General features: G+C 41.2%; 2 long non-coding RNA genes and 1 pseudogene across 2 annotated transcripts; 2 read left to right on the plus strand and 1 right to left on the minus strand.

Moving 5' to 3' along the window:
- Positions 1-313: 313 nt before the first annotated feature.
- LOC115368168 (uncharacterized) lies at positions 314-2,580 on the plus strand. The gene is made up of 4 exons (XR_003928990.1): positions 314-397; positions 566-629; positions 1,893-1,928; positions 2,027-2,580. It is a non-coding gene; the product is annotated as an uncharacterized LOC115368168 (long non-coding RNA).
- Positions 2,581-17,364: 14,784 nt separating this feature from the next.
- On the plus strand, positions 17,365-19,365 carry LOC115368014 (uncharacterized). The gene is made up of 4 exons (XR_003928973.1): positions 17,365-17,552; positions 18,492-18,573; positions 18,760-18,795; positions 19,233-19,365. It is a non-coding gene; the product is annotated as an uncharacterized LOC115368014 (long non-coding RNA).
- Positions 19,366-19,740: 375 nt separating this feature from the next.
- On the minus strand, positions 19,741-20,231 carry LOC115367865 (Ig kappa chain V region 3381-like; annotated as a pseudogene).
- Between the last annotated feature and the right edge of the window lie 2,785 nt (positions 20,232-23,016).

Here is a 23,016-nt window from a genome sequence, read left to right on the forward strand (position 1 = left end):
CTCTGACACCTGCAGCTGTCCAGCTTCTCCACACTGAGATGCTGAGCGGCTCAAAGCAGGAGGGTGATCTCCTGGTGCAGCAGGAGGCCTGTTGTGTGTTTTGGACTCGTCTCGATCTGCTGTGTTTCTGACCAAGCAGGTAAACAAAGTTTGGGCAGAGCAGCTCACACTCACTCTGCTCAAATAAAAGCTGCTCATCTGATTGGACGGCAGGGCACCGCCTCCACATGACCAGAGCCTTTTCTGCCCAGAATCAGAAGAATCAGGATGACATTGATCCAGAGCTGCTGACAGTTTGTCCATTTCAGCAAAGAAGAAGAAGAGGCAACCATGAACGTCCAGACCACAGTGATGTTGGTCTTCACGGCTCTGCTGCTCAGCGCCAGTGTGGCATCAGGTGACGAGAGCATTTTGATTTCTGCACATTTAGACTCACACTATCTAAATTTAACTGTCACTGGATTCAAGCTGCTGTGAAATGACAGAAAACTAACAAAACTGACCGTTAATGAAGGGAACTACACAATTCTGCTTATTAAGTTAATATCTTTGGATTTCAATCTAGGCGCAGATCGGATTTCCCTTTGTGAACTGATGGGAGGGAGATGTTTACCTTCCACTTTGTGCAGGTACTGTTACAGTCATGTTTTATATGCTTTACTTGTTAGTTTCCTGTTTGTTTGGGCTTTGCAGGGGGATTGGGTTTTGTTTTGTTAGGGGTGCATCTTATCATTGAAATGCCATACAGGACATCAGTGAATTGCAATAAAAAGCAAGACAGAGCAGAGAATACGAGACAAAAACACGACACAATTAGTCAAACAATAAACAGTCAGAACAAGAGAATAATTTTAATGATGATAACAACAATGAAAGAACTAGAAACAAGCACAGTTTCGCCGTCAGAAATGAAAAAATGAACTCTGCTTCGTCTAAAATGTATAATGAGTCATGGAAGGGGGCGTGCTCAAGGTGTAGGGGCGTAGCTAAAGTGTGGGGGCGTGGCCAGCTAACCCATACCAGTGAAAAAGGAACTTCCGAGGACAAACGGTTCAAGCCGACTCTGAATCCTTTCAAACAACAAGTTTCATCACATGGAATGAAAATTATCCAGATATCTGATATTTTCCTGAAATCTACAGTCACACGTTTTCACGCACAGATGCACATCTCTGGCATGCAAATCCAACCAGAAAGAAAACCGATATTTTCATGTTAAACCAGCAGTTTGGTCAGAATATGCCAAAGCATTTCAAAAGTCAAACCTCAGATTATAGAGGCAGGTTTTCCACTTCCAGTTTTGACTTTGGCTGGATTGCTAATGAGCTAACTAGCTAATAACTGTCTTGATGACGGCCGAGGTTGGGTCGGGTTTAGTCACGTCAGCGTTATTTTTGTGAAACTCCAGAGTAAAATAAATAAAATAATGGACCTGCGGTCCGTTTGGGGCAGCTTCCTGTACAGTACTGGAGTTTACGTGATGACACTGAAGGCAACTTGTCGGCTGTTTCCGGCCATAAACGTACCATAGCGATGATGATGTGCAGATGTGCAGAATCTGGGGCTCGGGTTGGGTTCGGACAAAAACTGTGGAGGAAGTCGGGTGGGGCTGCAGTGCATGTTGGGATTTGTAGTATCCATGTTGTAGGCAGTACGAAACCAGGCCAGTAGTAATAGAAAATCAAATATTATCGTGCAGTGTGTGTGTTTGTCTGGTTGATGATGTTAGTTCCTGACCGATGAACAACTGAAGAGACGATAAAGAGTGAAAATCTAGAGGGACAGATTTCAAAATAAAACAACAGATTTGATCACCCGGTAGCTACCATTAGACAGCAGCTAACGTCCACATGGTGAGCTGAACTGTACTGATGCTGACTGTGTCCCGGCAGGGGGACCTCGGCGTACGGATGCCCCAGTATGTTTGTGTAAGTTAAATAAACAAATGACCCTCAATCATTTCTATTTCTCCAACAGCAGCAGCCTCAGATTGAACTGTGGTCCATTTTGTTTTGTTTCCCCTCAGGTGCTGTCACGATATCTTGTCTTGATCACCTGGTTCTGTCCAACACGATCCACCCAGGCCGACGCTCACAGATCTGCAGAAACCAACAACACAATCACAGACACCGAAACCCACAAGAACGAAACGGCTATTTTCCCATGCAGAAACTCAAATTTCATTTTTTGTCTAAGAGATATGCACTCATGATGAAATGTTAAAGGAATACTCCGACATTCTGGGGCAAAATCCCCTTTTCCCAACGTCCTCAGACTGAGACCAGATGCTGGACACCATTTCCACCTGTACGTCCAGTGGTTCTGTTCCTATGGTTAGCATTTTCTGTTAGCTTAGCATAAAGACTTGAAGTCTATGGGAGTTGTTAGCCTGAAGATGGTGTCCAACATCTGCTCTCAGTCTGGGGAAGTCTGGAAAAAGGGGATTTTTCCCAAAATGTCGGAGTATTCCTGTAAGTGTTGACTGCAGGGCTGGACTGGCAGACATAAATCTGTATGATTATTAGTTATCTCTTGTGTGTGAGAGCTGCTTTTAACCAGGAAAACAGACAGGAGTGGAAAATGAGTTGTAAAAATATATCTCATTTGCATGTTAAGTAAAACATTTCTGCACTAATCCTTTTTCTAAATATATGGTATATATTGGATTTTATGAGATGGACGTAAAAGGATACATTTCCCTGTCAAGATGGTGAACATTTAAGTGTTTTTTTAAATTTTTTTTATCATTTCCATCAGTGTACAGGCCGACCATAACCTGCAGGACTACCACCAGATCAGCAACTGCACGAAATGTTACAGAAAAATAAAAGTAAAAAAAGATTAGAAGATACATATTTTTTAACAACAAAAGGACACTGCGGTTCTGTTTTTCAACTGATTCAGAAAGCACACACGGCCTCGCACTTCCTCTCTCTCTCTATTCATTTTTTCTCTTCCTCAGTAGAATTATCTTCGCTCTCTGACTCTAAATCTGGAAAAAAACAAACAAAAAAAAAAACCTGTCATCTTTTGCCAAAACAGGAGTTCATAGATTCAAAGTCAGTAAAAGAGAAAGAGCTGCCAAGCATATTAGGGCCAATATAGGAATGAAAAAATTACATGAGAGGTGATGTTCTGAGGAAAAAAAAAACATAATTTCTGAGATTAAAGTTATAAATTTATGAGAAAAAAAACAGTGAAAACTAGCTGTTCTCCTCCTGTGGGATTCAGTCAGAAGGAAATCCTGCTGGTTTGAGTCCAGAATCCCAATCTCCTGCTCAGCATGTGGACTCTGAAGAGACGTTGCTGTGACTTGGGCTGATTCAGAAGAAAACAATCTGCTGATTCTGGGCTCAGATCAGCAGGATCTCCTTGTTCCTGAAAGTAGAATCTGCTTAGGTGATCAGCGGCAGGTCTGAGACACGGCCAGCAGGGGGCAGCACATGTGGAGAAAAAAAAGCACATTTTCTCTCGTTTTTCCTCTCGTAAATTCATGACTTTAATCTTTGAAATTATATGTTTTTTCCTCATAATATTAGACTCCCATGATTTTTCCATAATTTTATATTGTACCATTTTTCCCCCCTACACACCATCATACGGATCATCTATGTGTCACAACTCAAACAGGAAGTCGTGTTCGGATTAGGTGTGTGTTCACAGTTAAAATCCCATTCGATAATCCGGAATATTCCACATGTCGTAATCCAGCTGTGGCTCACTCTGACCGTGACCTCACTCAGGCTGAGGGCGTCAGAAAGTGTTTCCTCCTCCAGGTGTTGTCTCAGCAGCCTACCTGTCACTTAAAAATAAAAGTGTGTTTCTGTCCCAAACTGAGATCCTGCTGGTTTGAACTTGTGAATGATCCTGAGTCCATTTCATGGAGTCTTTACTTTATCAGTATCTGCTAAAAAAAAAGTCACATGATAATCAATTTTCTGCTCATCAGTCTAAGCTGCATGGTGATAATAACCCTCTGAACCCCGAGCAGGTTCTCTTAATTTAAAAAAAAAAAAGAAAGAAAGAAAGAAAGAAAGAAAAAAGTGAAAGGAAATTTTTGCGAATTAGTAGAAGATGAGCTGAAAATTTGCCAAAAAACACAGAAAATACTATTAGAAAGTATTAGTTATATGTTTATGTTTTTTTTTAAGTATTCATTCAAAATTAAGTTCCAAGACAATTACCACAAAACTACCCCAAAAATTTGTAAAGAAAGAAAATGCAAAAAAAGGGCATAAATAAAAGTACTAGTATATTACCAAAAAAGTACAAAACATTTCCAGAAAATGATTTTAAAATTATGTAAATATCTCTCTCTCTCTCTCTCTCTCTCTCTCTCTCTCTCTATATATATATATACATATATATGTATACATATATATGTCTTATGGGTTTCAAAGGATTAAGTAAAAAAGTTACAATTGTGCGATACAATTCGTCCAAATCACAAAAATGATTCTATTGGGAAACCATGAATATTGAATTACTGGCAGCCTGACTAACAACCCTCTATAGGAGACAGGAAACCTGCCAATACACACACACACAAGCAAACCCCCTGCCTCTGTTCCTCCTCCTCCTCTCCCAAATCTTAATTAAGCCAATCCAGTGTGAAAGAGTTAAAGGTTTAAATCCCCCTGTGGGATTTGAATCTGCCTTTTCAAAGCCGCACCGAGGAAATAATCACCGTCCTCCACGTCGCCGAATGCAAACTATTTCACGGAGAAAAAAGAGGAGTTGTTATTATCGCAGCGGAGAAAAGCAGAAAACATTAAGAGCTAAATGAGAGAATTAGCCGGCTCTCTAATTGTGGGAGGCGCTGCACGCTTTGCTGACGACGAATTAAATTAAAAGTGAACAGAGTTTAATTAAATGGAAGGAAAACAGGGGCTGTTATCGCCGAGTCACATGACCTCATGACTTCATGCTGCTCAAGTGCTGAGTGTGTGAGCTCTGCAAGCTTTAAGCCACAAACATCTTATATATCTATATCTATATAGATTTAGATATATCTATCTATTTATCTGTTTATCTATTAATATATCTGTCTATTTATCTGTTTGTCTGCTTTTGTTCAGAAACAGGAAATCTGTCCAAGATTCGGGGCCGTCCTCAGAGATCTGGGGCCCAACAGGCAAACATCCATTTTTCCTGTTTATGAAGAAGTTTTTTCAATGGGAAAAAAACATTCATGTCTGAGATGTAATTCTACACTTTGTCTTATTTATTATGGCGCTGAATTATGAATCACGTCTGCCTCTATTCAAATCCCACACACAAACCTTGGCTTGCATTCTGATTTGCTGTTGTGTTTGTTGCAGTTTAAAACAAGTGCAAATAGTGTGCAAGAAAACCAAGCAATCATCTAAAAAACAAAGTAGAGGCAGTGAAACAAATGTCAGCAAGATATATAAAAGATAGAGAAAATAAACTAAGCTTTATAGACAAAGGAGAACACAAATGTTAAACAAAGGAAGACATAAAACAACATAGAACACAGAAAAACAGAAACAGAAAAAAACAGGAAAAAAAACAGAACAAAACAAAAGAATAAAACAAAGAGAGTGTGACAGTTAAAACTAATGTTGAATAATTAAGTTTTCAGGTGTGGTTTAAAACAGAGCTCGTTGCAGCTCTTACAGCCTCGGGGAAGGAACGAGTTAAAAACGTCTTCGCTGACGATTCTATTATTTATGTGACAGTTTGCACTTTTAAAAACCAGCAGCAGAGGATCTAAGAGGCCGTGACGGATTATAAAACCACAAAGAATCAGTGATGTAGGCCGGTCCAGAACCACGAAGACCATGGAAACAAGTAGAAGAAAATTAAAATCAGTTTCAACGGACACAGGCGGCCAGTGCAGGTTAGCTAAACCTGGGCTGATCTGCTCTCTCGGTCTGGTTCTGGTTAAAACTCTGGCTGCAGAATTTTCTGAGTTAACTGAAGTTTGTCAGTAGATTGTTCTGGAAGACCAGAGAAAAGAGCATCACAGTCGTTTTGTCTGCTTGAAATAAATGCATAAACTACTTTTTTGGCATCTTGTTGGGACAGGAACAGCCAAATCTAATCAGCCAAAAAGTAAATTCCTAAAATGAAAGAAAGCTGCTTTGGTCACCTTCTTTCTTTGGGATTTGAAATTCAAATTTGAATCGAGGATGATGCCCAGGCTCATGACCTCGGATCTAATTTCTGGGGCCGAGTTTTGACAGAACCAGTAAACCAAGATGCTGCTTTAGAAAGAAACATCTTGAATGCCACTGCACTGTTTCTTTTTAAATTGTTTTTGAATCTCGGCACAGTATCTCGTTTTTATATACCTGCATAAAAATAACAATAAAATGAATCTGAAAAAAAAAGTCTGTGGAGAAGAGGCATCTGGTGGGCTTGGCCAACTCTTATTGCGTTAGCGAACAATGTAACATTACTTTTAGCAAATAATAATGTTACACATATCAGATAATCTCAATTACATTTCAAGGAGAATTTTTATTTCATTTATTTATTTTTGTCATGGATTGTCTTTGTTTGTGCACTGCCGCTGACAATTTTACAAACCCCTGCACTACACAATCATCAATAAAATGCCCAAAAGAAATAGTTAAAAAAAAAAATAAATAAATAAACAAAATCATATTTTAAAAATTGTGAAAAATGATCTGGCATAGGATCGTGAAAGTTTGTGTGTTAAGGGGAAAGTAAAGGGAATGGGAGACGGCGCTCTGATTGGTTTACTGCATGTTACGCCCCAAAACACAGCCAGGATTAATGAAGAGACTCAGTACAAGCCTTTAGACCCAGGAGCCTGGAGCAGCTCAGCCTTTAGTCCAGTGTTCAAACAGCAGCAGAGACTTGGACCCTGAAGGAGCTGCAGAGCAGGAGCTCTGAGCGATAAAGTAGAGCCCTATAAATTTGCCATGATGATATGTTACTGCATTAAAATATTGATGTAACCATGCTGACTGTGTGGACCTCCCCTGATTGTTTTGGCCTGAACGAGTTGGTCATAAAAATTGGGGGCTTGTCTGGGATTTGAACCCCAGGACCTCTTCCACTCAAAGAAACAATCATACCCCGAAAAAGCTGCACTCCTGACCAAAGGTTGTTCATTTATTGCACCGACATTGATCTGTTCATGAGAAAACACAGCTAACATCATCCATATCCTGTAAAAAGAAGCCATTACCCCAGTTCTCCTTGGATCAATGTTATTCTGATTCTTCTTATTCTGGGCAGAAAAGGTTGCAGTCATGTAGGGTCAGCGCCCTGCCGTCCAATCAGACAATCAGGTTTGATTTGAGCAGTGTGAATGTGAACTGCTCTGCCAAAACTTTGTTTACCTGCTTGGTCAGGACAGATATCACAGTCCATACCCAGAGATTTTTTTATTTTCTCAGCTGAGCCCAGCGGGGCTCCATAGTATTCTGAAACAGGCAGCCAGTGAAGATTTCAGAGAACTGGAGTTATTAGGTGTGATTATTAATATTATGATAGTTTTTTTTGTTTTGTTTTGTTTTGTTTTGTTTTGTTTTTGCCCTGATTAGAACTAGAGTTCTGGATATGTTGTAATCTGTGGATTGTTTGGTTTGGAAGACCAATAAACAGAGAATTGCAATAGTTTGTAATATCCTGCTCATGACAAATACATGCAAGAGCTTCTCTGAGTCAGACTGGAAGAGAAAGCCTCTGATTCCAGGAAAGTTGGAATTAGGCAACCATGATGATGCTGTTGATATTGTTCTTAAAATTTAGTTCACCATGCATAGTTACTCCCAGTTTTTAATCATTTAATCATCAATTTTAATCAGTTCAGTCATTGTTTTTTTTTTTTTTTTTTTGCTTTTTAATTTGGTCTCCAGCTGTCTTGACAGTTCAGTTGAAGGAAGTTTGTCACCAGCTAGTGGCAGATTTCTTCCAAGCAGCTGACTGGGGAGGTTATGTATTGGAAGTCCTGAGTGGATGCTGAGATTAGAAGCTGTGTATCACTGCCATAATTAAGGTAACTAATGTTTTTTTTTTTGTTTTTTTTTTCTGATAATGTACCCAGAGGGAAAGCATGTATAGGCTAAAGAAAACAGGACCCAGGATGGAGCCCTGTGGGACGTTACACACTGATCTGTGTCCTTCTGGCTGGGATTCACCCAGTGTGGGGTGCAGGTAATAGTAATTCTAGTTCTAATAATGATCTTTACTTATAGAGCACTTTTCAAAATCAGCGTTACAAAGTGCTTAGATTAAATTCTATTCTAAAACACACTGTAAGGAGGCTAAAACAGGACAATACAATTTGGGTGTCTGATTTGTAGGTATAAACATGCGAAGGAGACTTTCTTTTAAACATTACATTTAGTGTTTTTTGTCATAAAAAGAACATGCAGTCATACATACAGCCTCCCTCCCCCCACCATTTACATCATATAATCAGTAACAAGGGAAAATAAAATAAATTCAAATAAGCATAATTGTTGATATATAAAAAAGAAAGGTACTACCCTTTGTATGTGCTGCTGCTTTTGTTTTGTTTTGTTTTGTTTTGTTTACACATTTTAATCATCAAGTTCAGTCTGATCACATCCCAGGAACTGCATAAAGGTGTCCCATATGTCCTTGAATTTATTTATTTTCCCTCTCAGCTGAATTTTCTGGCAGTCCAACATTCAATGTACCAATATGTACCAACATTATCATCACATTTAATACAGTTGTCAGGAATGTTTTATACAGATTATAAGTTTTATAGGTGTCACTTAAGTTTTGAATAACCACTTGAATTGTGTCAGTTTCAATGCAGTGTTGATTGCGACTTTTGATGAAGAGTCACTTTCTTTTATTTTTGCACAGCTGCACACCTAACATGTCATCATGAGAGCTAATCTCTCAGATTAAACATAAACTCTGGGTTTGCAGACGGTAAAGTGAAGGTGTAACAGTCTCATCATGTTCTCTGGGATGTTTCAGGGTCTGTGCTCGTCCGGTTGGAGGTTTGTGCAGGTGAAGCAGATCTGTGAGCGTCAGCCTGCATGGAGCTGACTGACACTTCATCCAGAAAACCAACATGTGAGCCTGAGAGGATCATCTCCGCTGTCGGCTTTGATTCAGCGTCACTCAACAAATCGACGGCTACAGCACCTGACAGACAAAACAAAGGGCATCATAAATCAGCTGCCGCTTGACAGCCGATTAAAAAATATCAAAGTCCAACAAGACAAACTGAACGTTATTATTGATGAAATGGAAATAACTGAATGTTGTTTGTTGTAACTTACACTTGTCCGTATGGACATGAATATGGCAGGAGGGCCCTCCTAGGAAACATTTGTCTGTCAGTACAGTTTAACTGGTTATTACCTTACAGGTGAGAAAAGGTAAAAAGGTAAAAAGGAGACAGTGACCATACCCGCAGGACATAAGCTTGGTGCACTTTCCTCCTATGTCAACACAGTCCTCCTCCCTCCACCGGCCTGATAAATAAATACAATTTAAAAAATAAATTAAAAAAAAAAAAAAAAATAGGGCAGAAGACAGTTTCAGCAAAGATGCAGATGATTTGAGAGAAGAAAAAGATTAAAGAATATTGACAATACACCAGTTGTCAAAACCTAAATGTGATTATTACAGCACCACCTTGAGGTTGATGAGTTTTTGCTGCACAAAAAACTTTCAGCTGAGAAAAATGAGGAAAGAAAGACAGAAAGAAGGAAAAGAGAAGCAGATGAGAAGAAAAAGGACAGAGCTCCAGAGGCTTCGCTGCCATGAAATTTCACACTTTTGTTTTAAAAGTGTGAAACTGAGATGGTGTGAGTTTAAAGGAGCAGAAATAAAGCGTGTCACCTGGCATCGCGGCGGCGGTGAGCAACAGGACGCTGAGGAGCAACACCACTGAGAGTCCCACCTTCATGTTGTCTTCCTCTTCTTCTGTCTCTGGTGTGTTTGGGACAAACAGCCGGCAGCTCTCCCTGCTCTTATAGCAGCTCAGCGCTGTCCACACACCAGGTTTCATCATCTGGGGTCCAAAGTCCATCAAAATAAAAGCCCCTCCTTTGCTAACATCATCCAAGTCTTGAAAAAAAAAAAAAAAATCCACTGCCCCAGCTCCTCCTGTCCGTCTGTTTGTTTCCAGGTTTATTCATTTCAGGGTTTCCGGGTGTTTCTGGAAAAACCTGAAAGGAAGGAAAGATCTTTCTTGACTCTTTAACCTCGTCAAGCCTGAACCATCAGAAAACTCTTTGAAACTGGAGCATTCATTAAAACCTTCTGACATTAAGCAAAATGAAAAGAAATTAAATAACACTCACCATATATCAGTTTGGTTTTGTATGGTATATACATGTGGAAATTGTTGTAATTTATTGAGCACAGCAAGTTTTTTTTTTTTTTTTTTTAATATACAGAATACAACATTTTAACCCCATAAACTCCAAGTTCCCTTTGAGTTTAAAAAAATAAGACATTTTTTCCCATATTGTATAATGGTGTCATACATATTCTATTTAGTTTTAGTTTGGTTTTTGTTAGTTTCAATCTTTTGCTGTAATATGAGCAATTTATCAGTGGTGAGAAAAGGTCAGAAAATGTTTTGTGTCATAAAACCATCACACCTTTCAAAAAAAAGAAGTCTTCACTGAGGAAAAGATGAACAACCAAACAAACTGACAGAGACCAAAACTATAGACATTTTCTGATGGTTTTTATTTTAGCTTAGTTTTGTAAGAACACTATCGTTTAGTTGTTTTTTCAGTTAAACATTTTTCACAGCTGATTTTAGTTTTTTGTCTCATTTTAGTGAAATAAAATGAGCTCGTGTTCCAGCTGTCTGCTGTTAATTCATTAATTCACCAGTTTGTTTAAAACAGGGACAATATATGAATAATTGCACCAGATTACACAATGCTAATTCCATTTTTTGTGAGTAAGTAATAAAAAATATTGTAATATAAAAATAATAATATTGCAATAGTTTTTTTTTTTTTTAATTCACTGCATGAAGAGGTTGTGTTGTTGTTGTACAGGCCTGTGACCAGCAGGTGGCACTATGAAACAGACAGTGATAACAGCATAGAGTGCACCTGCATAAAAGTAATTACAAATAAATTTGAAATTCATGAAACATATGCTTGCTTTTCCCTGAGATATACTTGGAATGTACTTTTTTTTCACATTTATTGTCCCTGTTTCTAATAAACCAATAACTTAATGAAATGAAAGGCCAGCACACAGGTGGGACACTGACTTACAGCTTCATGTTGAGAAAGGTTATTATCATTAACGAAAATGAATGAGGTAATGATAACACGACGGCGTGTCAGGGCCACCGCTGGGAGAAAAAAAATACAGATATGAGGATATTCTGAGAAAAAAAAATTATTAAACTCAATTTATGAGAAAAAGAAATGGATATTCTCCCAGAATATCGATGTAAACAACTGAACGGACTGCAATGGAGACTGGTGCGCTTGGGGTAGTTTAAGTGAGTTTAGCCATGTCAAAACTACAGAAAAGCTCATCAAAATGCGTCCAAGATGCAAAGGTATATAGGGATGGACTTGGACCACAAGAAAAGGCGCGATATTTCGAGAAATTATGCTTTATTGGTGGCGCGGATCCCTACGAGTGGGCTCCCTCTTCTCCCTCTTGGATCCATGACGACCCGGTGATTCTTCCTTCAGTTGCATGTCCCGATATAGTTAACTACCTGGTTTTCTCACCGAGCCCAGACACAGCGAAAGACCTTAAATCCTACAAAGGTTTGGAGGCCTATAACCAGATGGTGTGTGGATGGGTGAGGGAGACGCAGTACCAAGTCATCACCAAAACTCATCGGTCAAATGGTCAAACAAATTTGATTCGATTTATTGTCTTTTTATTCACTCCAGCACCGAAAGTACTGAGCCCTAATTTCGTTGCATTATTATACTGTATATGATTGTGCAATGACAATAAAGATTGATCTATCTATCAACGTCCATTGTGTTGTGAAGGCCAAAGTAAATAATGCAATAACGTCCTAATCATCCTAACTTTATAACTTTAACTGTAGGCCTATGATGTTATTCTGATACTCAAGGTGTAAAGGTGTAGCCAAGTGACTGTCAATCTTTTTTTTTTTTTTTTTTTTCATTTCAAAGACCCGTAGTTTGCTATCTACATTGTGCACTATCTGAGTTAGTTTCATAGTATTTTATTCAATCATGTACAATCTGACACACAAAAAACACACACTTTTGGAAGTCGGTAATATTCCAAATGTTTTTCTCGGTCTGATCTATTGGTACATCCTAAAACACCGCAATAATTAACCATTTTTCTTGATGACGTTCGGGCTCTACTATGTGTGTATGGTTTGTTGTGGTACGGGGTACCTCCAATATGGCGGCTTCCGGACTGTTGACGCGCTGATGACGCATCATGAAAACCCTCTATAAAAAATATCAGTCCAACAAGACACATTGATCGTTATTACTGATGAAATGGAAATAACTGAATGTTATTTGTTGTAACTTACACTTGTTGTTCGTACGAACATGAATATGGCAGGAGGCCCCACCTAGGAAACATTTATCTGTCAGTACAGGTTAACTGGTTATTACCTTACAGGTGAGAAAAGGTAAAAAGGTAAAAAGGAGGCAGTGACCGTACTGGCAGTGCAGAAACTCAGTGCATATTCCTCCCTTGTCCTGGCAGTCCTCCTCCCTCCACAGCTCTGATTCAACAGGACAGACAACAGAGTCAGTGAACCTGTCCACCCCATGAACTCTGACTGGCTGCCCTGTCCTGACTGAAGCCCACCTGACCTGACAGGTAACCTCTGACACCTGGAGATAAAGTCGCCAAAGTCACTGCTTTTTTTTTTAAATGCAAAAAACATAGGGACAACTATCAGACAATTAACAGGGGGAAAAACTTGATAATTTGTTAAAAATTGCCAGGAAATATGCAAGAATTTGTTAAAAAAAAAAAAAAAAGAAAAAAAAAAAGAATACAAATAGAAATAAAAATAAAATAAATAAATAAATAAATGGAAAAGAATAAAAGTGTAAATATATATTTTCTATATCTTTTTAAAATGTATTTTTAATTAAACTGCTTTGAATTATTTAACCCAAAAAAGAAAGAAGGAATGAGGAAAGAAAGACAGGAAGTCTTTATTGTATATATTTAGTCTTTATTGTATATACTTCTGCATCTATTCTATTCTATTTAATTTTATTTTATGTTTCTATTGATGCTGCTGTAACATAAGAATTTCCCAGTTTGGGATCATTAAAGTAAATCAATCTATCTATCTATCTAAAAGGGGAAGCAGAAAAGAAGAAAAAGGACAGAGCTCCAGAGGCTTCACTGCCATGAAATTTGCTTAATTGTTGTAAAAGTGTGAAACTGAGATGGTGTGACTTTAAAGGAGCAGAAATAAAACGTGTAACCTGGCATCGCGGCGGCGCTGAGCAGCAGGACGCTGAGGAGCAACACCACCGAGAGTCCCACCTTCATGTTGTCTTCCTCTTCCTCTGTCTCTGGTGTGTTTGGGACAAAGAGCTGGCAGCTCTCCCTGCTCTTATTGCGGCTCAGCGCCGTCCACACACCAGGTTTCATCATCTGGGGTCCAAAGTCCATCAAAAAAAAAATTATAAAAAATTTAAAAAATCCAGGTTTCCAGGTTTATTCATTTTCGGGTTTTCAGGTGTTTCCGTGCTGCTCTGTAAAAACATGAAGTTGAAGTGATTTATGTCTGAGGCTTAGCTTTTGTTAGCTACTTGGTTAAGGTTAAGAAAGGCTGATGCTCAGGACCAAATCCCCCCAAAAAGGCCTTTAACAGAGAGAAAAATAGGAAGACACTTCATTTTTCCCCTTTGCTGTCACTTTGTTTTTTTTCCTCCTTTGGCTCTTCTACTTTCTGTGAATCAGTCAGAGCTCCTGTTTCCCCTCCTTTCCCAGCTCTCTGTCTGGGTGTGCTCTGTAAAAACCGTCTGGCCTGATGATCGACCTTGTCGGCCTCCTCTGACCCAACAGCACAGGCACAAAAAACAGGAACACAGTGAAATAAACTTCTGTTGTTCAGTTATTATTGGCACAACAAAGAGAGCCTGAACATTTTGAAAGGTCCAGGTTCCTCATTTGAACTTTACCAAACACAGGCCCTCTGGGTGATGCAAGAATCGTTGATGTAAATATTTCGTTATCATAATCATTGACGAAAGGAGGACGAGCTGGAGCCAGGTGACCCTAACGACTGCCAGATGACCCTAACGACTACCAAGCGACCCCAAAGACTGCCAGGTGACCATAACGACCGTTGCCCACTCCTGGAGCCAGGTGACCGTAACGACTGCCAGATGACGCTAACAACTACCAGGTGACGCTAACGACTGTCGCCCACTCCTGGAGCCAGGTGACCTTAACGACCACCAGATGACCCTAACGACTGCCAGGCAACCCTAATGAACGCTAGGTGAGCCTAACGATTGTCGCCCACTCCTGGAGCCAGGTGACCCTAACGACCGTCGCCCACTCCTGGGGCCAGGTGACCCTAACGACTGTCGCCCACTCCTGGAGCCAGGTGACCCTAACGACCACCAGGTGACTCTAACGACTGCCAGGCGACCCTAATGACTGCCAGGTGACCACAACAACTGCCAGGCAACCATAACGACTGCCAGGCGACCCTAACGACTGTTTGTTTATTTACATGAGGGACATTCCCTGATTGCAAGAGGAAGGCTGTTCCAAAACAGTCTGTCCACAGCGGCACCACACAGCGCCCTCTAGTGGTGGCCCTGCTGCTACTGGCACTGCTGGCCCTCTGCTTGGTGAATGAACCCAACACAAACTCCTGAAATAGCAGAGGGCTGTACTACGAAGCAGGCTTAGTGGGTTAGCGGCGCTATCTCATCTTTTAACTCTTGGAGATTGCGTCACCATTTACTAATGATCCGGTGGACCTGGGAGCCAGGATTGTCCGTGGCTCATTACGGAGACAAAGGCACACTACATTTGCTGACTTGTTGAGCCAAGTGTCAGGAATACCACAGATAGAAGTTGTGCGCTCACAGTAGGGCAAACGGTGTGCGTGGTGCTAATAGTAGCCTATACCTGCACAATGCAGGTATACTATTAGTGGTGCACAGACAAAACGTCTGTCACGGCATCCGAAGGTGCTGATTGGACGGGAGCAGCCCGTGATGATTCAAATGCACTCCAAATGCCACTTATTCCCATTTAGGAAAAAAGATTTAACAAAAAAGGAGCAAACAAACATCAACAGAAATGGCTCCATAATTCCAGTTAAACTTCAAATATAACGAACAATTATCTGAAACTACTGACAAGTAGCTCTAAGCAGCGTAAATAGTGGTCAAAATTGTCATGTAACCATGGTAACCACCGCCTGCTCCGTCACCCACACACACCTTCAGTCACCAGACTTCACCTCAGGCTTTACCTCCAATTCCTAGGCAACACTCCCATAAAGCTACTGAAGTTACATATTTCTAAACTAAAATTCATAATACTGAATGAATATATAGAATATAATGAGAGTCAGTGTTGATTTACGCATTCACTCGGTCAGCAATTTTCTGCAAGCACTCCTCTCGCCTTATTTGCGGCCACAGAGTTGCTCTTAGCAGTAATTTTATTTTAAAAATGTCCATAGCTTTCCATGAGGACAAGCTGCTCCTCTTGTGTGAAATATGCAGCCCGTGAACGGTCCATTTTTGGCGGAAGTAGAATCATATGAGGCCAAAACGCCCCCTTTTTCTGTGAACGCGCACAGAGCACAAAGCTGACAGCCGGACTGAACAGACCTTGATGAGAACCACCGTCGTGATACCATTTAACTTTGACTGGAGCTTTAGGTTTTGTTGAGCCTGATAGTGAACACAAAGCCTGGCTATGTTGAGCCTCCTTCGTAGTACAGCTCTCAGGGCTGCCATGAGAATCCCAAAAACATCAACAACATGTGTGGTGTAATCCCTCACGCTGTACGGTTCTGTGAGGGTTCTAGTTCTCCTCTGTCCTGCATTTGGCCACAAGTTCTCATCAGCATCACATGTTCTTGTCTTCTCGGACGATGGATCTGGCCACTCCTCTGTCTCCACCAGCCGGTCTGCCTTCATCCATGTTTCCAAACCAAATCAGTCCAAAGCTGCCCCCTTCTGTCTGTTTGGTAACGAGGCTAAAAACATCCACTCAGAGTTGAATCGAGCTCGGCTGGACTGTCTGTGGGTTCTTGAAGACGTTTCACTTCTCATCCAGGAAGCTTCTTCAGCTCTGACAGACTGGGGGGGCGTCCCAGCTGTTCCACCTGTGGGCTCGTTCTCCAGGTCGTTATACATCTGGCTCGTTAGTGCTCCTCCCTGTTGGGACGACCGTCTTAAGTGTCATCAGGGTCACCTGGATCTAGGAGAGGGCAACGGTCGTTAGCGTCACCTGGGAGTCGTTAGGGTCACCTGGGAGTCGTTAGGGTAGCATGGCTCCAGGAGTGAACAGTGGTTGTTGGGGTCAAGCAAGGTCAAAGGTGAATGGTTGAACTTCCTGTGAAGTCCTTAATGCAGTGTTTGCCAGCATTAGCAAATTACGGTTTCCTAGTGTTCGCCTGTCCAGACTGCCAGGAAACTCTGTCAACTCGTCACTGTCAACTCTGAAGTTTGCAGCACGTTAGGGCCTTAAATTTCCTATGATAGCTGTTAGCAACCCATTAGCCAGGATGCTAACTTTACCTCATTAGCAAAGCTGTAGGTGTCCATGATGGGCAGCTTGTGCTTATTCCAACATGAAAGCAAACACCCAGAGGGCCTGTGTTTGGTAAAGTTCACATGAGGAAACTGGACCTTTCAAAATGTTCAGGCTCTTTGTTGCGCCAGTAACTGAACAACAGAAGTTTATTTCACTGTGTTCCTGTTTTTTGTGCCTGTGCTGTTGGGTCAGAGGTGGCCAACGAGGACGATCATCAGGCCGGACGGTTTTTACAGAGCACACCCAGACAGAGAGCTGGGAAAGGCGGGGAACCAGGAGCTCTGACTGATTCACAGAAAGTAGAAGAGCCAAAGGAGGAATAAAACAAAGTGACAGCAAAGGGGAAAAATGAAGTGTCTTTATATATTTCTCTTTGTTAAAGGCCTTTTGGGGGATTTGTTCCCTATTCAGTGTGAGAGTCTAAGCACAAAAGATGTTATAATTTATGACATTGAGCTGTTAGGGTTAGGGTTAATAAAACAGACATGAAAACAGTTTTTTGAGTTCCTGTACCAGTGAGTCAGAGCAGACTGGGAGAACTGGGTTACTGGCTTTTTTGACAGGATGATGATATTAGCAAAGAAAGAATTTCACATCTCTATGGACTATTGACCCCAGGTGATGAAACCTTATCATCTGATTGGACGGCAGGGCAGTGCGTCTACATGACTGGAGCCTTTATAACAATCAGAAGAATCAGAACATCATTGATCCAGAGCTGCTGACTGTTTGTCCGAGTCCATTTCAACAAAGACAAGAAGAAACAGCCATGAACGCCCGAGTCTCACTGATGCTGGTCTTGGCCGCTCTGCTGCTCTTTGCAGGTGAGGCATCAGGTTACAAGACTTTTTATTATTTCTGCTCATGTTCAGACTCACATTGTCTACATTTAACCTCTAACAGGGCCGTCCCCAGATATCTGGGGGCACACCCTCCTCGGGGGCCCCTGTGACTTTACAGGACTCTGTTTTGATCTGTTTTGATGTGACTTCACTGTAAAATGGACAAAGATTTTGATTTAATTTTTCTGAGAGTTTTGCCGCCACAGATGTTGCTCATGTTTGCAGAGACGCTGTGTGTGTTCGGTCAGGAGTCAAGCTTTTGGGACGAGGGGGATTATTGTTTCTTTGGGTGGCAGAGATCCTGGGTTCAAATTAATTATCCTTGGGCATTTAATTGGGCATGTAATTATCTTGTATTTTTAAAATGAACATTTGGCATGATTTTTAAATAATTTCCTTGAAATTCAACTTGAAATATATAATTTTCTGGAATTCTTTTACCTTTTCTTGCTCATCCTCAGGTCATTTTTTGCAAAAAAAAAAAAAAATGGCATTGTTTTAACTTTTCTGTCATTGTAAATTTCAGATACTTTTTAAATCTTTTCTGTTTTAATTAAAAAAAAAACATATTTTTTTTATGATTCATTTTTTGCATTTCATTGATAATTCCATGGTAATTTTTGATTCATGTCATTTTTGCCAGTTTTCTTTATTTTTCACATTTTCTGGTCCTTATACTGTCATTTTTCCCCTCTTGTTCATCCTCTCAGCTCTGCCACTCAGTGCAGGTCAGGCTTCGGGTCGCAAGATATTTTTTATTTCTGCAGAGGTTTAGGCTCACATTGTCTCAGCTGAACTGGATTTAGGTTGGAGAAAAATTACAGGAAACTAAAAACCTGGGAGTTAATGTTAAAGATAATGTTTAAAGTTTGATAATTCAGCTTAATAATTAACTTTGCCAAATAACTCATTTTCAACCAGGCGCAGAGGCAGGAGCGATCTGTGATGCAAGGGGAGGATCATGCACCGCTCCTTACTCCTGTGAATCCAGGCATAAGCACTGGTACATCTCATCCTTTATACATATATATATATATATATATATATATATATATATATATATATATATATATATATCTGCCATATACATATATATGGCAGATATATAGATATAGAAGTTCTATATGCCATATTGGTAATATCCACACCGTGAATTAAATTGTACTGACAGACAAATGTTTCCTTGCAGGGTGATTACATCTGACTGCATTAAAAACGTACGAGTGTAAGTTCAACAGAGACTCATTTTTTATCTCCACACTGCCCACTTGTGGCCAAAAAAATAAAGTAAAATTAAATAAATCACTGAGGGGAGCTGTGTGGTTTCGTGCAGGTGAGCCGCTGACGGCTGCAGGAGACGACACTCTCCAAACTGCTTTCAGAAATATCATGCAAGAAAAAAAAAGTTTTTAAATGTGTCTTGGTTGTTATATTCTTTACTTGTTTTAATTTATCGACCTTATTTGCTTTTTTAGTGTGCTTTCATTTGATTTTTCTCTCTTTCTGCTGTAAAAGTGTCTTTTGGTATTTAGAAAGCAACATACAAACATGCTGTTATTTTTAGCTTTTTTAAACTGTGATCTTGTATTGGGCTCGTGTCTGTAAGTTATTCTGCATAATGTCCCATCTGAAATAAAGTTTATCACTCACTTTGTGTTTCAGGTGCTGTCTGGATGGCTGAGGACAAAACCCACTTTGAGATGAGAGAAGAGACCTGATTCACTCCCAGGAGGGAAAGCTACTTTTGGCACTGTAAAAAAAATAAAAATGTATGAAAAATAAATAAAGTCATGCTTCATCCCAAGTTTGCTTTGCATGTTTCTGCCTAGAAATCCACACTCAAGACAAGAGGAGTGAGAAAAAAAAAAAAAAAAAAACCTTTGAGAATCGTCACATGACGCTGAAAATCATACTAATGTTTTTCATTATTATTATTATTATTATTATTATTATTATTTCAAACAGGCTTTTTTACCAGCCAAAATACTTGGAGGGATTTTATTATTAAGGTATTGAAGCAAATGGGCACATTCTTGACTCGTTCATGTTACATATAGATAGATAGATAGATAGATAGATAGATAGATAGATAGATAGATAGATGCAGACTGCAGCAGTCACTTCAGTTTCTGTTCAGTCTGACTGAGGGAGGTTTTTGTATGACGCTTTTTCACTGTGTGAACAGAAACTGACTGTTGATATCGTGGTAACTCTGACAGTAGTAGACTGCTGCATCTTCAGCCTGGACTCCACTGATGGTCAGAGTGAAGTCATCCCTGATCCACTGCCTGTAAAACGACCTGGAATCCCTGATACTCGAGTATTAGCTTGGTAAATGAGCAGTTTAGGAGCTTCTCCATCTCTCTGTTGGTACCAGTTTAAATAGTGGGCGCTACCAGAAACAAAAACATTCTGGCTGGTTTTACATGTGATGGTGATGGAGGCTCCCAGAGCAGCCCTCACTGCTCCAGGCTGAGTCACTGTGACCTGGCCTCTGGACTCTGAGGACACACAGACAAAAAACAGAAAGCAGCGTCATGCTTTTCTCCGCTTCATTTCAGAGGGACGGATCTTCATAGAGGAGAGGACTTTGATTCTCTGGACTTTACCTGTCAAGCAGCAGCAGAGGAGAGTCCAGATGAGGATGGAGCTCAAAGTCATGTTTTGATCGTCATCTTAAAGCTGGAGCCTGAAGATTAATTTGAGCTGCAGCTCAGCTCTGAGGGTCACGTTATTACAGTCATGAATCTGTAATAAAGACGTAAAGAAGTTTTGGATAGGCATCTATTTTTATTCATTTATTTATTCATTCATTTGCAGCAATTTTAGGTTTGGTAAAATTTATTACTCAGATCAAGACACCAAGACCTGAGGAACACCACAGAAACATCCAGGCTGCGATTTGGTGTGTGTGTGTGTGTGTGTGTGTATAAATATGTGTGTGTGTGTGTGTGTACATATACACACACACACACACACACACACACACAGCATATGCTTATTGTCTCATACAGTATTTTCTCTCTCTTATTTTCTCTGGGTAAGGTACAAGTTCTAAATTAGAAAAACTGTTAGGGTTGCCAGGCTGTCGTTAGGGACACCTGGCAGTCATTGGGGTTGCATGGCAGTTGTTAGTGTCACCAAGCGGCCATTAGGGTCACCAAGCAGTCATTAGGGTCACCAAGCGGTCATTAGGGTCACCTGGCAGTCATTAGGGTCACCTGGCAGTCATTAGGGTCACCTGGCGGTCTTTTGGGTTGCCTGGCCGTCGTTAGGGTCACCTGGCAGTCATTAGGGTCGCATGGCAGTCATTATGGTCACCAAGCTGTCATTAGGGTCACCTGGCAGTCGTTAGGGTCACCTGGCAGTTGCTGGGGTCACCAAGTGATCATTGGGGTCATCTGGCAGTCATTAGGGTCACCTGGCAGTCATTAGGGTTGCATGGCAGTCGTTAGGGTTGCCTGGCCATCAATAGGGTCACCTGGCAGTCGTTAGGGTCACCTGGCAGTCATTAGGGTCACCTGGTCGTCATTAGGGTCACCTGACAGTCGTTGGGGTCACCTGGTCGTCTTTAGGGTCACCTGGCAGTCGTTAGGGTCACCTGGTCGTCTTTAGGGTCACCTGGCAGTCGTTAGGGTCACCTGGCAGTCGTTGGGGTCACCTGGTCGTCTTTAGGGTCACCTGGCAGTCGTTAGGGTCACCTGGTCATCATTAGGGTCACTTGGCAGTCGTTGTGGCCACTTGGCAGTTGTTAGGGTCACCTGGCGGTCCTTAGGGTCACCTGGCTCCAGGAGTGAACAGTGGTTGTTGGGGTCAAGTGAGTTCAAAGGTGAATGGTTGAACTTCCTGTGAAGTCCTTAAGGCGATGTTTGCCAGCATTAGCAAGTTAACGTTTCCTAGTGTTCGCCTGTCCAGACTGCAAGGAAACACAGCTCGTCACTGTCAACTCTGAAGTTTGCAGCGCTTTAGGGTCATAAATTTCCTGTGATAATATAATATAACTTCACCTCATTAGCAACACTGCCGGTGTCCATGATGGGCAGCTTGTGCTAATTCCAACTTTATTGATCCCCTAGGACGAAACTCAGAGTGACACAGCAGCAGCAAAATAGCCAATAAGTTCTATCAAACAAACAGCAAGGCAAAGATAAATATGCATTAAAAGAAAACATGTCCAACGAAAGTGAAGGCAAACTGAATAAAAAGACAATTAAATAGAATAATAATAAAAACATAGAGTGAAAAGTAGACCAGGCTGATCCTAACGAACGCCAGGTGACCCTAACGACCACCAGGTGACCATAACGACCACCAGGCTACCCTAACGAATGCTAGGTGACCCTAACGACCACCAGGCGACCATAATGACCGTTGCCCTCTCCTAGATCCAGGTGACCCTAATGACACTTAAGATGGTCATCCCAACAGGGAGGAGCACTAACGAGCCAGATGTATAACGACCTGGAGAACGAGCCCACAGGTGGAACAGCTGGGACGCCCCCCCCAGTCTGTCAGAGCTGAAGAAGCTTCCTGGATGAGAAGTGAAACGTCTTCAAGAACCCACAGACAGTCCAGCCGAGCTCAATTCAACTCGGAGTGGATGTTTTTAGCCTCGTTACCAAACAGACAGAAGAGGATGGCTTTGGACTGATTTGGTTTGGAAACATGGATGAAGGCAGACCGGCTGGTGGAGACAGAGGAGTGACCAGATCCATCGTCCGAGAAGACAAAAACATGTGATGCTGATGAGAACTTGTGGCCAAACGCAGGACAGAGGAGAACTAGAACCCTGACAGAACCGTACAGCGCGAGGGATTACACCGCACATGTTGTTGATGTTTTTGGGATTCTTATGGCAGCCCTGCTATTTCAGGAGTTTGTGTTGTGTTCAAGCAGAGGGCTGGCAGTGGCAGTAGCAGCAGGGCCACCACTAGAGGGCACAGCAGCTGTGGACAGACTGTGCTGTCACTTCAGGGAAGTGAGTATTGGAACAGCCTTCCTTTTGCAATCACAGAATGTCCCACATGTCCCAGTTCATGACTCTGCTCGGCCTTCAACCTGCAGGCTGAAGGCCGAGCAGCCCTGGGATCAGAGTTACCGCACAGCAGGACATGAACTGTGTCTCCTCCTGTTTGTCTGCTGCTTTGTTTCTGTTTGCATTTTGTTGCTCATGATGTTTTTTTTTTTTGTTTGTCTTACCTGCCTCAGGAGTACAGATGTAAATTAGCATTCTTGCTAACACCACCATGTTTACATCTTGTACTTTATAGTGATGTTCATTAATGTGCTCTGTCCCTATTGAACAAACGAACAAACAAACATGTAAATAAACACATGAATAGCCAATGGAAGTTGTAGTTTTTGTTGTAGTCTTGAAGGGGAACTCCCCAGCCTCCACATCCCAGTCACGTGGGATTATAACACTTGGATTTTGTCCAGCAGCCAG

Source organism: Myripristis murdjan, chromosome 11 (assembly GCF_902150065.1).
Source record: "Myripristis murdjan chromosome 11, fMyrMur1.1, whole genome shotgun sequence".
In the NCBI taxonomy this organism is placed as follows: domain Eukaryota; kingdom Metazoa; phylum Chordata; class Actinopteri; order Holocentriformes; family Holocentridae; genus Myripristis; species Myripristis murdjan.